We start from the raw sequence: 15,207 nt of genomic DNA on the forward strand, positions 1-15,207 counted from the left end.
TTTATATAAATTGGTACATGGGGATATATGTGTAGGGGTGTGGGATGTGTCTGTGGTTGGATGTGTATAAGTCTGTACGGTGGGTATGGGATGTGCGTGTGTGCTTGAGTGTCTGTGCGTATAAATACGTGTCTGGATGCATGTGCCTTTGCATGAATGTGTTTCTCTCTGTGTCTTTGTGCCAATACCCATGTGGGGTTGGGATTATAAGAAATAATTGAAGTATCATTTACCCTGTGTGCATTTGTCTGTACCTGCATTTCTTCTGGTTTAGAAAAGTGAGGAATTTTAACATTAAGCAGAATCCTGAGTTAGCTTCACAGGGTAGATGGTGAGATGTTTTCACTACTGGGAGAGTCTTGAACAATGGGACACAGCTACAAGATAAGGGCTGGTCATTTAAAACTGAGGTAGTGAGTCTCTGGAATTCTTTATCCCAAAGGGTAATGGAAGTTGGAAATACTTCAGTAGAAATAGTTAAAGTGGAGGTGGATAAATATTTGATACGGCAATGAATAGAGGGCTATGTGGAAATGTCACAGAAGAGAAAGTGAGGCCAGGGTAGAACAAATAACAAAGAAAATTACAGAACAGGAACAGACCCTTCGACCCTCCAAGACTGCACAGATCACCGGTCTGAACTAAAACCCCCTACTCTTCTGGGGACCATATCCCTCTATTTCCATCCTCCTCATGTACTTGTCAAGACCCCCCTTAAAACTCACTACCATATATGCTTCCACTACCTCCCTTGGCAGCGAGTTCCAGACACCCACTACTCTCTGTGTAAAAAATCTGCCTCGTACATCTCCTTTAAATCTTGCCTCCCACCTTAAACCTGTGCCCCCTAGTAATTGACTCTTCCACCCTGGAAAAAAGCTTCTGACTATCCACTGTCCATGCCTTTCATAATCTTGCAGACTGCTATCAGGTCTCTCCTCAACCTTTGTCGTTCCAGTGAGAACAAACTAAATTTCTCCAACCTCTCCTCATAGCTAATGCCCTCCATAACCAGGCAACATCCTGGTAAATCTTTTCTGTACCCTTTCCAAAGCCTCCACATCCTTCTCATAGTGTGGCGACCAGAATTGAACACTATATTCCAAGTGTGGCCCAACTGAGGTTCTATAAAACTGCAATATGATTTGTCAATTTTTAAACTCAATACCCAGTCTGATGAAGGCAAGCATGCCGTTTGCCTTCTCCACCTGCATTGCCACTTTCAGTGACCTGTGTACCTGTACACCTCCCTTTGCCATCAATATTCTTAAGGATTCTGCCATTTACTGTATATTTCCTGTCTGTATTACGCCTTCCGAAATGCATTACCATACATTTGTCTGGATTAAACTTCATCTGCCATCTCTCTGCCCAAGTCTCCAAATGATCTATATTCTGCTGTATCGTCTGATGGTCCACCAAATCCACCAACCTTTGTCATCCTTAAACTTATTAATTAATCCAGTTACAATTTCCTCCAAATCATTTATATATATTACAAACAGCAAAGGTCTCAGCACTGATCCCTGAGGAATGCTACTTCTCACAGCCCTCCATTCAGAAACCCTTCCACTGCTACCCTTTGTCTTCTTTGAGGCAGTTTTGTATCCATCTTGCCAGCTCACTTCTGATCCCATGCAACTTCACCTTCTGCACCAGTCTGCCACGAGGAAGTGAAATCTGCATAGAAAACATCCACTGCCCTACACTCACCAATCATCTTCATCACTTTTTCGAAAAACTCAATCAAGTTCATGAGACGCAACCTTCCCTTCACAAAACAATGTTGCTTCTCACTAATAGGCCCACTTATTTCCAAGTGGTAACAAATCTGCTCAAAGAATCCTCTCAATAATTTCCCTACCACTGATGTAAGGCTTACTGGCCTGTAAATACCTGGATTATTCTTGCTACACTTCTTAAACAAAGGAACAACATTCGCTCTTCTCCAATCCTCTGGGACCTCCCCTGTAGCCATGAGGATACAAAGATTTCTCTCAAGGCCACAGCAGTTTCCTCCCTTGCCTCTCTCAGTATTCTGGGGTATACTCATCAGGCCCTGGGGGCTTGTCTACCTTAATGTTTCTCAGGAACCCAATACCTCCTTTTTGATCTCAACCTGACTCAAACTACCTACACATCCTTTCTCAGACTCATCATCTGCCAAGTCCTTCTCTGTGGTGAACAGTGATGCAAAGTACTCATTTAATACCTCACCAATTTGCTCTGGCTCCACGCATAGATTCCCTTCCTTGTCCTTGAGTGGGCCAACCCTCTCCCTGGCTACCCTCTTGCTCTTTATATATGGAGTAAAAAGCCTTGGGATTTTTCTTAATCCTGCTGGCCAATGCATTTTCATGACCCCCTTTAGCCCTTTTTACTCCTTGATTAATTTCTTTCTACTTTTCTTGTATTCCCCACTCGCTTTGTGTATTCCCAGCCTCCTAGCTTTGACAAATGCTTTTTTTCCTCTTTGACTGGGCTCACAATATCTCTTGTTATCCAAGGTTCCCAAAACTTGCCATACTTATACTTCATCCTTACAGGAATGTGCCGGTCCTGAATCCCTATCAACTTACACTTGAAGTCTTCCCACATGCCAGATGTTGATTTGCCCTCAAACATCTGCCCCCAACTTGCATTCTTCAGTTCCTGCCTAATATTGTTGTAATTAGCCTTCCCCCAATTTAGCACCCTAATTTGAGGACTGCCCTTATCTTTATCCATCAGCACCTTAAAGCCTACTGAATTGTGGTCACTGTTCCCAAACTGCTCCCCTACTGAGACATCAACCATTTGGCCAGACTCATTCCCCAATACCAGGTCCAGTCCGGCCCCTTCCCTAGCTGGACTATCTACATACTGTTTCAGGAAGCCCTCCTGGATGCTCATAACAAACTCTGCCCCATCCATGCCCCTAGCACTTAGTGAGTGCCAGTCAATATTGGGGAAATTAAAATCTCCCAACACAACAACCCTTTTAGTTTTACACCTTGACAAAATCTGCCTACATATCTGTTTCTCAATCTCCCACTGGCAGATAGATCAGTCTTTATGGCATTGATGGCGGTGCAGACTTGAAGGGCCTGGTGGCTGACTCCTGCTTCTATGTCTTGTATCCTTGTTTGTGTTAGGGAATACTCCTCCTAGTTCGCCAGAGTCAACATTGAAACTTTTCCTGGTAAATATGTGTGACCTGTATTGAGGTTTATAACTGGCAGGCTAAATGGCAATGTGAGCATTTTTATTCCTGTATCAATGTAAACTGTGAATTGTAGAGCAGGTGCTAAAAATGAGAATTATTTGTTTAGATCTTCAAATCTGTGCCATAAATGATTGTGTTTTGAATGTTCAAAGAATCAGTCTGTGAAATTGCGATAATTATCTTGGAAACATTCAAAAAAACCTTTTGTAAGAGCCACTGTGTTAAATGAACATCCCTGGATTTAAGACATCCGTCAAAGATGCCAAAAGACATTACTGGACCAAACTAGAGTCCCAGGCTAGCCACACGGACTCCCGCTGATGATGGCAAGGTCTGCAAGACGTAACAGGCTATAAGATGAAGATGTGTAAAATTGCTGGCTCCAATGCATCCCTCCCTGATGAGCTCAATGCAGGTTACACATTTTAAGCAAGAGGTCAGTGAGAGCACACCCCCCACCCTGAAGCCTCAGATGAACCTGTATCTGGGGTCACCATTATAGATGTCAGAGCGGCTTTCTCGAAGATCAACCCATAGAAAGCGATTGGCCCGGACGGGGTACCTGAACAAACACTCAGATTCTGCATGGATCAGCTGGTGGGGGTAATCACAGATATCTTCAACCTCTCTCTGTACAACAGTCTGAGGTCCCTATCTGCTTCAAGAAGACTACCGTCACCCCAGTACCAAAGAAAATCCCAGCAGTGTGCCTTAATGATTATCGTCCGGTGGCTTTGACATCCTTCATTATGGAGTGTTTTGAAAGGTTAATCATCGCATGAATCAATTCCAGCCTCCCGGACTGCCTGGATCCACTACAGTTCGCCTACTGCCACAATAAGTCCACAGCAGACGCCATCTCCCTGGCCCTGTACTCAAACCTGTGCCACCTGGATAACAAAGACACCTATGTCAGACTATTTATTGACTACAGCTCAGCCTTAAACAACGTTACTCTTATAAAACTCATCTACAAACTCTGTGGCTTGGACCATGGCTCCACCCTCTGCAACTGGATCCTGAACGTCCTAACCCATAGACAAAACACCTCCTCCATAATAACCCTCAATATCGGTGTCCTACAAGGCTGTGTTCTCAGCCCCTTACTCTACTCCTTTTACACCTGTGAATGTGTGGCCAAATTTCCCTCCAACTCGATTTTCAAGTTTGCTGATGACACCACTGCCCTGGGTTGGATCGCAAACAATGATGAAACAGAATACAAGAATGAGATGCAGAATTTAGTGAACTAGTGTGCTGACGATAATTTCTCCTTCAATATCAACAAGATAAAGGAGATTGTCATCTACTGCAGGAAGTGTAGAGGAGAATGTGCCCCTGTCTACATCAATGCAGACGAAGTAGAAATGGCTGAGAGTTTCAAGTTTTTAGGTGTCCAGATCACCAACAACTGTCCTGGTTCCCCCCATGCTGACAATAGTGAAGAAAGTCTGCCAACGCCTCTATTTTCCCAGATGAGGAAGGAAATTTGGCATGTCAACTACGACTCTCACCAACTGTAGTGTCTGGTGATAAATGAGAGAATGTACCAGCTAAGATCCCTGCTGCAAACTTCAATTCCTAGCAATATTGTTCAATATTCACACTTCAGCAATCAGTTGCTCCATGCAGAAATGGGAGTTACAAAATTTATCTGAAGCTCACAGACAGCAGCGCCTGCAATAGCTGCTTGATAGCCAAGTTCCGCACACATGAGGACGGTCTCAACAGGGATCTTGGGTTCATGTCGCACTATCTGTAACCCCCGTGACTTGCCTGGGTTTGCAAAACCTCACTTACTGTACTGTCTGGAGACAATACACATCTCTTTAAACTGTGATCAGTGCTCCTTCCACTCACATTATCAGCCACTTCAGGTCTTGAACAGCAGGTTAGGTGTAAAGATTCGCATTCTAATCAGTAATCTCTAAACTGTCTGTGCTTTATATGCTCTGTCTGAGGCCAGAACTCTCCATTCACCTGACGAAGAGGGTGTCCCTCGAAAGCTTGTGAGTATATTATCAAATAAATAGGTTGGACTAAAACCTGGTGTTGTCAGACTTTTTACTGTGTTTACGCCAGTCCAACGCCGGCATACCCACATCATAGCTGGGAAGCACCAGCAGAGGGTAGCATTGTATCACTTTAATCACAAAATAGTGAAAAAGGTTTGAAAAGGGGCTTGGAGCCATTCACAGAGACACAGAGGAAATAAAGAGGCATGCAATTACCAACCTGCCCTTTGCTGGATACTATCAGAATCACACACTTAGATGCTTTCACTTGGACGTCTTCCAATTTGGTGTATTACGTCCGCTGCTCCCAATGTGGTCTCCTGTATACCGGAGAGACCAAGGATCGTTTAGACTGGGGGATCGCTTTGCTGAGCACCTTCGGCTTGTGCGCAGTCAGAATCCTGACCTTCCGGTTGCTTGCCATTTTAGCACACGAGCCTGCTGTCATGCCCACATGTCTGTCTCTGGCCTGCTGCAATGTTCCAGTGAAGCTCAATGCAAACTGGGGGAACAGCATCTCATCTTCCAGGCACTTTACAGCTTTCTGGTCTCAGTATTGAGTTCAACAACTTCAGATGATCAGCTGCAGCCCACCACAACCCCTTTGTTTTCATTTTATTTCATTTTTAATGTTCTCTCCTTTTTATTTCTTTATTGTCTTTCTTCACTTTTCTTCCCCCCCCCGCAACTCTTTCCCCTATTTGATCTCCCCCCTTCACTTACCTTTTCTCCCTCTTTGTTTTCTCTTCCCCCCTTTTTCTAATTTTACTTCTCTCCTACCCATTCCTTCCCCCCCTCCCCCACATCTTCATCTATCACAGTTTACCCTCTCGTTTGAGCTTCTCTGCCGCTTGGCCATTTAAACCCTTTATTTTCTCTATGGATTGCCATAAATAGTCCTTTACCCTGATTTCAATGGCTATGACTCATATTTCATTCCCTCCCCCTGCAGTATAAATATCTCCTACTTTCTATGCTTTTTAGCTTTGACAAAGGGTGAAGTCGAAACGTCAGCTCTTTTCTCTCCTTACAGATGCTGCCAGACCTGCTGAGATTTTCCAGCATTTTCTCTGTTGGTTTCAGATTCCAGTCATTTGCTTTTATTTTTTACACACACTTTTCTCCCCAGACCATATGTTTGCTGCTGCCTTCTGAAAGAGGTGGGGGGGGGGGGGGGTGGTGCGGGATTTTGCTGCTGAGAGCATTGACACATTTCTGCTCATAAATGATTTGAAGGAATCTTTCCTTAAAGTGGCACTAGGACATTCTGAAGATGGGGATTAAACAGTCAGTAGTTGTGGTACATATCGGAACATAGGTTAAGAATGGATAAGGCCATGCATGAAGGATATATTGTGTTAAGAAACAAATTATAAAGTAGGACCTCAAAGTTTAAAAGTTTAACTCATTTTTTGCTCATATATAATTCAATTATTTTCAAAAAATGCAACTTCAGTGTCCTCAGAGCGATCCAAAAGTGCATCAATTAAAGCTTTTGGAAATGCATCAAGTCAGATTAGCAGAGGTTGCCTGTCACACGAAGGGGAAGATCATTTCACACTGAAAATAGAGGTTTACATTATGGAAATAGGCCCTTCAGCCCAACTTGTCCAGGCCGCTCCTTTTTTTAACCCCTTAAGCTAGTCGCAGTTGCCCGCATTTGGCCCATATCCCTCTATACCCATCTTACCCATGTAACTGTCTAAATGCTTTTTAAAAGACAAACTTGTGCTCGCCTCTATTACTACCTCTGGCAGCTTGTTCCAGATACTCACCACCTCCTGTGTGAAAAAAATTGCCCCTCTGGACACTTTTGTATCTCCCCTCTCTCACCTTAAACCTATGCCCTCTAGTTTTAGACTCCCCTAGCTTTGGGAAAAGACATTAACTATCGAGCTGATCTATGCCCTCATTATTTTATAGACCATGTTAAGATCACCCCTTAGCCTTCTATCTCCAGAGAAAAAAGTCCCAGTCTATCCACATTCTCCTTATGACTCAAACCATCAAGTCCCGGTAGCATTCTAGTAAATTTTTTCTGCACTCTTTCTAGTTTAATAATATCCTTCCTATACTAGGATGACCAGAATGGCACACAGTATTCCAAGTGTGGCCTTACCAATGTCTTGTACAACCCAGATTAATGAATGTAACATTGTATATGCTTTCAAAAATATATTAAACATTCATTTTTTTGTATGATGTGTTGTGCAGACATCCATCAGCGATGCGATTCATGCAATCAAATAACTTGATCTATCTCTGTGTTTTTCATTTTATTTCAGCAAGCAATACGAAGCCACTGTTTCTAACTCACGTGCTCTGAATACTACAGTTGTGGTAATTGGTGATTTAACATAAAATGTTACATTAGAGCTGAGACAGAGTAAAAGCAGACTGAGAGGGTATCACTCACAAGACAGCTATCCCTAACGCCACTAATAATGTATTACTGGGGGCAGATATTAGTCTAAGTTGCACATATGCCTCACAACCAGACTCGAACTTCTGACCCTGGTAATCCTGGGAATGTGTTTCACTGAAGTTTCGTTCATTATTTATTAGTCACAAGTAAGGCTTACATTAACTCTGCAATGAAGTTACTGTGAAATTTCCAAAATTCTAGTGGCTATTCAGGTCAATCCACCTAAGCAGCATGTCTTACAGACTGTGAGGAACCCCAGGGTAAACCCACACAGAGGCAGGGAGAGCATGCAAACTCTACACTCACAGTGACCCAAGCCGGGAGTCGAACCCAGGTCCCTAGCACTGTGTGAGGCAGCAGTGCTGACCACTGTCTCACTGCGCTGCCCACATGTATTTGCATAAGTGTGGCTCACTAACTATCATTAAATACAAATACAAATTTCAAAATCCAGCCTTTTTCTGCTGAATGAATGAATATTCATCTTGTTAGCAGAGTTTTTCTGACAAGATGGCAATCAGACTCAAGAAACCAATGTCACAGTACAGGAGCTAAAAACGTTTGCTAAAAGACCAGTGATCAATGGGAGAAGTTATTGTAATGGTAACGCATATATAATATGCGAACAGCCCGGAGAAGTTCTGAAGTTATCAGCAAAATAGAGAACAGTTACAACTTTTTAAATCAGCTCCTCTGCCTTTCATTCATTTAAAATTGATTACATTTGGTATTCATACAGATCTCTGTCAAGTACCTCAACCAACTGCATTGTATCTGCCAGCGTGATGGTATTTCATTCGTCTGTAAAACACAGGCGTCAACTCACGTCTTTGCTAAAGCTACTTTCCTGTTGCCTGGTTATAGCAGACGCTCCTGTAAAAGTCAAAGTGGATGTCCCTCCAACCCCCCGCCCCGCCCCGCTCACTGCCAAGCTGAATACTCATGTGTTCTTGCAATCAGGGCCGTGACTATTCCATATCTGAGCAATAAATAAACCTATTCATTATCCTGCAAAATGCATTTCCTCATAAGACTCTTCTCGATATGAGGTTACTAAGTAATGGGTTCCCAGGTCTTTGGCTCTAAACTATGCACCATTCCATCACAGCTTTTGGTAACTTGCATTGGTTCACAAAAAGACACTTGAAATACATTTAAATATGTCAGCTTATGTGCTTTAAAATCATAGTCACTTCTTTAATTTCCTTACTGCATTCAGATGTGCGCAAGCTTTCCTCTAAGAATCATAGAATCGTAGATTCCTTACAGTGCAGAAGGAGATTATTCAGTCCATTGAGTCTGCACTGACCACAATCCCATCCAGACCCTATTCCCGTAACCCCACATATTTGCCCTGTCAATCCCCCTGACACTAGGGTCAATTTGACAAGCTAACCTGCACATTTTTGGACTGTGGGAGGAAACCAGGGCTCCCAGAAAAAATCCACGCAGACAAAGGAGAACGTGCAGACTCCACATAGACAGTGACCCAAGGCCCGAATTGAGCCCGGGTCCATGCATTGAGCCGGAGAAAATGGGCAAGGTATTAAATGAGTACTTTGTGTCAGTATTCACTAAGGAGAAGGACTTGGTGGTTGATGAATCTGGGAAAGGGTGTGTAGATACTTTGAGTCATGTTGAGATCAAAAAGTATTGGGGCTCTTGAGAAACATTAAGATAGACAAGTCCCCAGGGCCTGATGGAATATCCCAAAAATACTGAGCGAGACAACGGAGGAAATTACGGGGGTCTTGAGAGAAATCTTTGTATCCTCACTGGTTATAGGGAGGTCATGATGTGGAGATGCCAGCATTGGACTGGGGTAATCACAGTAAGAAGTCTCACAACACCAGGTTAATAAACCAACAGGTTTATTTGATAGTAAACCCACAAGCTTTCGGAACGCTGTTCCTTTGTCAGGTGAGTGGAAAGTTCTGATCAGAAACAGGGTACATAAAGGCACACACACTTACAGATTACTGATTAGAATGCGAGCCTTTGCAGCTAATCTGCTATTCAAGTCTTAAAGGTGCAGACAATGTGAAAGATAGCATTAGCATAGATTAAAGAGGTGTGTATTGTCTCCAGACAGTACAGTAAGTGAGGTTTTGCAAACCCAGGCAAGTCATGGGGGTTACAGATAGTGTGACATGAACCCCAGATCCCAGTTGAGGCCGTCCTCATGTGTGCGGAACTTGGCTATTAGTCTTTGCTCAGCGACTCTGCGCTGCTGAGTGTCGTGAAGGCCGCCTTGGAGGACACTTACCCGAAGATCAGAGACCGAATGCCCTTGACCGCTGAAATGTTCGTCGACATGGAGAGAACATTCTTGCCTGGTGATTGCCGAGTGGTGTTCATTCACCCATCGTCACAACATCTGCATGGTCTCCCCAATGTACCATGCTTCGGGACATCCTTTCCTGCTGTGTATCAGTTAGACAACGTTGGCCGAGTTGCAAGAGTATTTATCGTGTACCTGGTGGATGGTGTTCTCACGTCTGATGATGGCATCTGTGTCGATGATCCGGCATGTCTTGCAGAGGTTGCTGTGGCAAGGTTGTGTGGTGTTGTGGTCACTGTTCTCCTGAAGGCTGGGTAGTTTGCTCCAGACAATGATCTGTTTGAGGTTGTGCGGTTGTTTAAAGGCAGGAAGTGGGGGTGTGGGGATAGCCCTGGCGAGATGTTTGTCTTCATCAATGATATGTTGAAGACTCCAGAGAAGATGTTGCAGCTTCTCCGCTCCGGGGAAGTACTGGACGACGAAGGGTACTCTGTCCACCGTGTCCTGTGTTTGTCTTCTGAGGAGGTCAGTGTGGTTTTTCGCTGTGGTGCGTCGGAACTGTCAATCGATGAGTCGAGCACCATATCCTGTTCTTATGAGGGCATCTTTCAGCGTCTGGAGGTGTCTGTTGTGATCCTCCTCATCTGAGCAGATCCTGTGTATACGGAGGGCTTGTCCATAGGGGATGGCTTCTTTAACATGTTTAGGGTGGAAGCTGGAGAAGTGGAACATCTTGAGGTTATCTGTGGGCTTGCGGTACAGTGAGGCGCTTAGGTTGAATCACCGCAATATTTTGATTTTACTTTGATTCAGTGATGATTCATTTACTTCCTGACTGAAAATGATTTTCCCCTGTGTACTACGACAAGACCCCTCATGATTTTGCATGCCTCATTCTATCTCTCTCTGCCTTGCATTCTCCAAGCAAATCTATCACAATTTCTCTGATTTATCTTCATAAATCTTGCTGCTCATCCCTGTGATCTTTCACGTGAGTATTTTCTCAGCTCTCCGAAATATGGTGTGAGGCCCACATCTGATGTCAGTGTATGTCAGAGCTTTCGAACTAGTGCCTGATGCAAGTTGCACATTAACTCTTTGTCCATGTTCTCTGCGTCTCTACTAACCAAACTGGGATACTGTAGGCTTTAGTTACCACTCCCACAATCTGCCCTGTATGTGCCAGAACCGAATTTAACTTTGAACCCGTTATTATACATTCTTTGACACGTCCTTTATACAATGGTGGCACAGCGATCAGCACTTCTTCCTTACAGCGCTAGGGACCCGGGTTTAATTCTCGAGTTGGGTCACTGTCCATGAGGTGTTTGTATGTTAAAGTAAGTTTGTTCATCAAGAATAGATTTACATTGTCACTGCAATCAAGTCATTGTGCAAATCCCCCAACCGCCACACTCCAGCACCTGAGGAGGAACTTAGCATGGCTAACTAGTATGTCTTTTGAAGGACCCGTGTTAAACCCACATGGTGATGGGGAGAATGTACAGACTGGAAGCACACAGGTCCCTCGTGCTGTGAAGCAGCAGTGCTGAGCACTGTACCACCATGCCATCCCTCATGTCTGCATGGGTTTTCCTCTGGGAGCTCCGGTTTCCTCCCGCAGTCTGAAAGGCATGCTGGTTAGGTACATTGACAGGGCTAATTTCTCTCTCAGTGTATCTAAACAGGCGCCAGAGTTTGTCGGTCAAGGGGCTTTCACTGTCACTTTATTGCAGTATTAATGTCAGCCCACTTGTAACACTAATAAATGAACTTGAAACTTCACATTTTTCTGCATTGAACTTCAGATGCCGCCTATTCACTAATTGGGTTTTATCTTTTTGGAGTTCTAACCTCTCCTCATCACATTTCAGCATGCTACAAGCTTCTGATCATTAATGTGCCCTGCACACGAAAGGTGAGGTCTTTATGGCATTTCAGGAAAAGCTATTGTCCCAACACTGGCCCTGGGGGACTCCACCGCAAGTCCGCTTCCAGCACCAAACATTTGCATTAACCTGAAATCGCTGGTCCCTTCAGTTTGTCAATTTCATAACGTTGTTCTTACTGTTCCTGAACGGCGAATCTGCTCCATGTGTTGTAACAGCGCAGGCTTGTTGGGTCAGAGGGGCTGTTCCTGTGCTGTATTCTTCTTTATTGCAAGATCTTGCACGTCATCATATCGAGATAATTTCCCCGTTCATGATTGTCCGCAAAACGCATCCCCAGAACGTTTGTCCGCACGATATTCCCAAATGAAAAGAAGCATTTATCCAGATGACATTAATTTTTTTTCCTGAACCTGTTGACTAGACTTTTCACCACAGTCAAAGCTCAGTTGGCTGGTCTGTAGTTGTTGCAATTACATTTAATTCATTCCATGAACAAGGCTGTGACATTTGAAATGCTGCAACCCTCTTGCACCATCTCTGAATCTGGGAAAGGTTTGACATTATGAGTAATTTCCATTCTCACTTTCCGTTGGGTCCCCAAATGTTTTGAAGCACGATCTGCCGTTTTATCAACTTTAAGTCCAGATATCTGAGCCAATCCTCCTTCTCAGTGAGAAACATTCTAGTGTTCTGAATACCCCATCCTTCACCACTTCCCTAACAGCGTGTTGCTATGTGGAAAATATGGGTGCAAAATAGCAATTTCATTATTCAGCGATGCTCTCTTTATCAATGGGAAAATTCCCCTTCTTAATCCCTGTTATGCCCTATTCCTATGTGTCTCTGTGTTCCTATCCAAATTATTAAGAAGCCTTTCAAGACTTTGGGATTTTTGTTCTCTCTTGTCTGTGAGTTTATTCTCAGAGTCCAGCTTTGCTTCACATTCGATGATTCACCACCCCTCTGAACCTTTCTGATTCTGTCTAGCTCCCAATTGCATTTTCTACCTGGCAGTATTCATAAAAACCTGTATTTCTTCCATGATTCAATTTATTTTTTTTTAATTAAATAAAGAGAGTTCTTGCCCTACTCTCCCTCGCCTTTTTCCAGTCTATCTCATTTTTAAAACACGCATTCATCCTATGAAATTTTTCAATCCGTTTACCTGTGTGTGTTTGTGTTTGTTTGTATGAATGTGCCTCTCTGTTTGTGTCTATACTTGTGTGAACCTATCCCTGTACGGTGTGTGTGTCAGTGGATGGCATGGGCGGCACAGTGATTAGCGCTGCTTCATCACAGTGCAAGGTTCAATTCGTACTTGGGTGACCGTCTGCGGAGTCTGTGCGTTCTCCCGTGTATGCATGGAGAGAACATGCCTGTTAGGTGCATTGGCCATGCTAAATTCTTCCTCAGTGCACCCGAATAGGCGCCAGAGTGTGGCGACTCGGGGGTTTTCAGTGTAACTTCATTTCAGCCTTATTGTAAGTCTACTTGTGATGCTAATAAGTAAACTTAAACCCAAATGGTGTGTCCCTATATCTGTATGTGACCATCTTCATATTTGTGTGTTTATTTGAGTTTGTTTGTGTCACTTTTAAGAACATAAGAAATAGGAGCAGGAGTAGGCCATCTAGCCCTTCGAGCCTGCCCCGCCATTCAATAAGATCATGGCTGATCTGACGTGGCTCAGTTCCACTTTCCTGCCCTCTCCCCATAACCCTTAATCCCCTTGCCTATCAATAACCTATCTACCCGCGTCTTAAATATATTTAGCAAGGCAGCCTCCACCATTTCAATGGGCAGAGAATTCCAGAGATTCACCATCCTTTGAGTGAAGAAGTTCCTCCTCAACTCCGTTCTAAACTGCCCCCTCTTTATCTTGAGGCTGTGCCCCCTAGTCCTACTGTCCTTTCTGAGCGGGAAGAGTCTCTCCACCTCTATCCTATCCATCCCATTCATCATCTTATATGTCTCAATGAGATCTCCCCTCATTCTTCTAAACTCTAACAAGTACAAGCCTAGTTTATTCAGCCTCTCCTCATAGCTCAACCCCCTCAACTCCGGTATCAGCCTAGTGAACCTCCTCTGCACTCCCTCCAAGGCCAAAACATCCTTGTGTAAGTGCGGCGACCAAAACTGCACACAGTACTCCAGCTGCGGCCTGACCAGTGCCCTGTACAGTTGCAGCAAGACCTCCCTACTTTTATATTCAATCCCCCTCGCTATGAAGGCCAGCATCCCATTCGCCTTCCTGACCACCTGCTGCACCTGCAGGCTGGGTTTTTGCGACTCATGCACAAGGACCCTGAGGTCCCCCTGCGCCGTAGCACGCTGCAGTTTTTCGCCATGTAAGTAATAGTCCTTCCTACCATTATTCCTACCAAAGTGGACCACCTCACACTTGCCAACATTATTTGACTATGTCTCTATGTGTGTGTGTGTGTGTCTGTGTTTGCATATATTTGTCTGTGTGTGTTTGCATGAGTGTGTCTTTGTATGAGTGTCTCCTTATGCTTGTGTGTGTGTGTGTGTATGTGTTTGCATGCGTGTGTTCCTGTGCACGTGTGTTGTGAGTGCATTTGTATGTGTGTGTATTTCTATGAGTGTGGCCCTGTACGTATGAGTGCATCCATCCATTTTTCTGTCCCCGTATTTGTGTCCAGTTATGTCGGTATGTATGTTCATGTGAGTTTGTGTCCTAGTGTGCATGCGTTTCTGTGTGTGTAACTTTGAGCCTGTGATAAACACTTCTCTACTTCGAGTTTCAATGTTTCTATGAACGGGAAGGAAAAGGGAAAAATTACAGGGTTACAGACAGAGGGTGAAGGAGTGGGAATAGTGAAATTGCTCTTGCAGAGTGTTGACAGTGGCTCGAAGGGCTGAATGAACTCTCGTGCTGTAACCATTTCAGATTCACACGCAAGCTATCTTCTTAGCGAGTATTAGTTCCCCCGCTTTTCTCCATCATCAGCCACAGCATTTCAAGTTCAGATCCCAGTACTTTTTGGCTGGAGCATTGAGGAGGATTTTTTCCCACCAATAATTAATTTCACCAGTCTCTCTGAGAGACGGTCAACATCTTGTCCCAGGAAATATTCCGTTAAATCTGCTATATATTGAATAAAGTCTTCATGTCTTTCCCAAAGGGCAGAGTTCATAAATTGACACAGTGCACAATAAAGATTCATGATCACTTCTTGACATTTGTATTATTTGCCTCTTGTGCTTGTGTGAGTGTATGTGTGTGCTGTGGGAATGGGGGTTGCGTTATGGGTGTTATCAGAGTATGTTTGCGTGTGTGTTTGTGCGTGTGTCCGAGCTGCTATACACAGTAGCAGAGGCGGGTACAATTTTGTCTTTTAAAAAGCATTTGGATAGTAATATGGGTA

Source organism: Carcharhinus amblyrhynchos, chromosome 13 (assembly GCF_965287045.1).
Source record: "Carcharhinus amblyrhynchos chromosome 13, sCarAmb.v2.hapA, whole genome shotgun sequence".
NCBI lineage: Eukaryota > Metazoa > Chordata > Chondrichthyes > Carcharhiniformes > Carcharhinidae > Carcharhinus > Carcharhinus amblyrhynchos.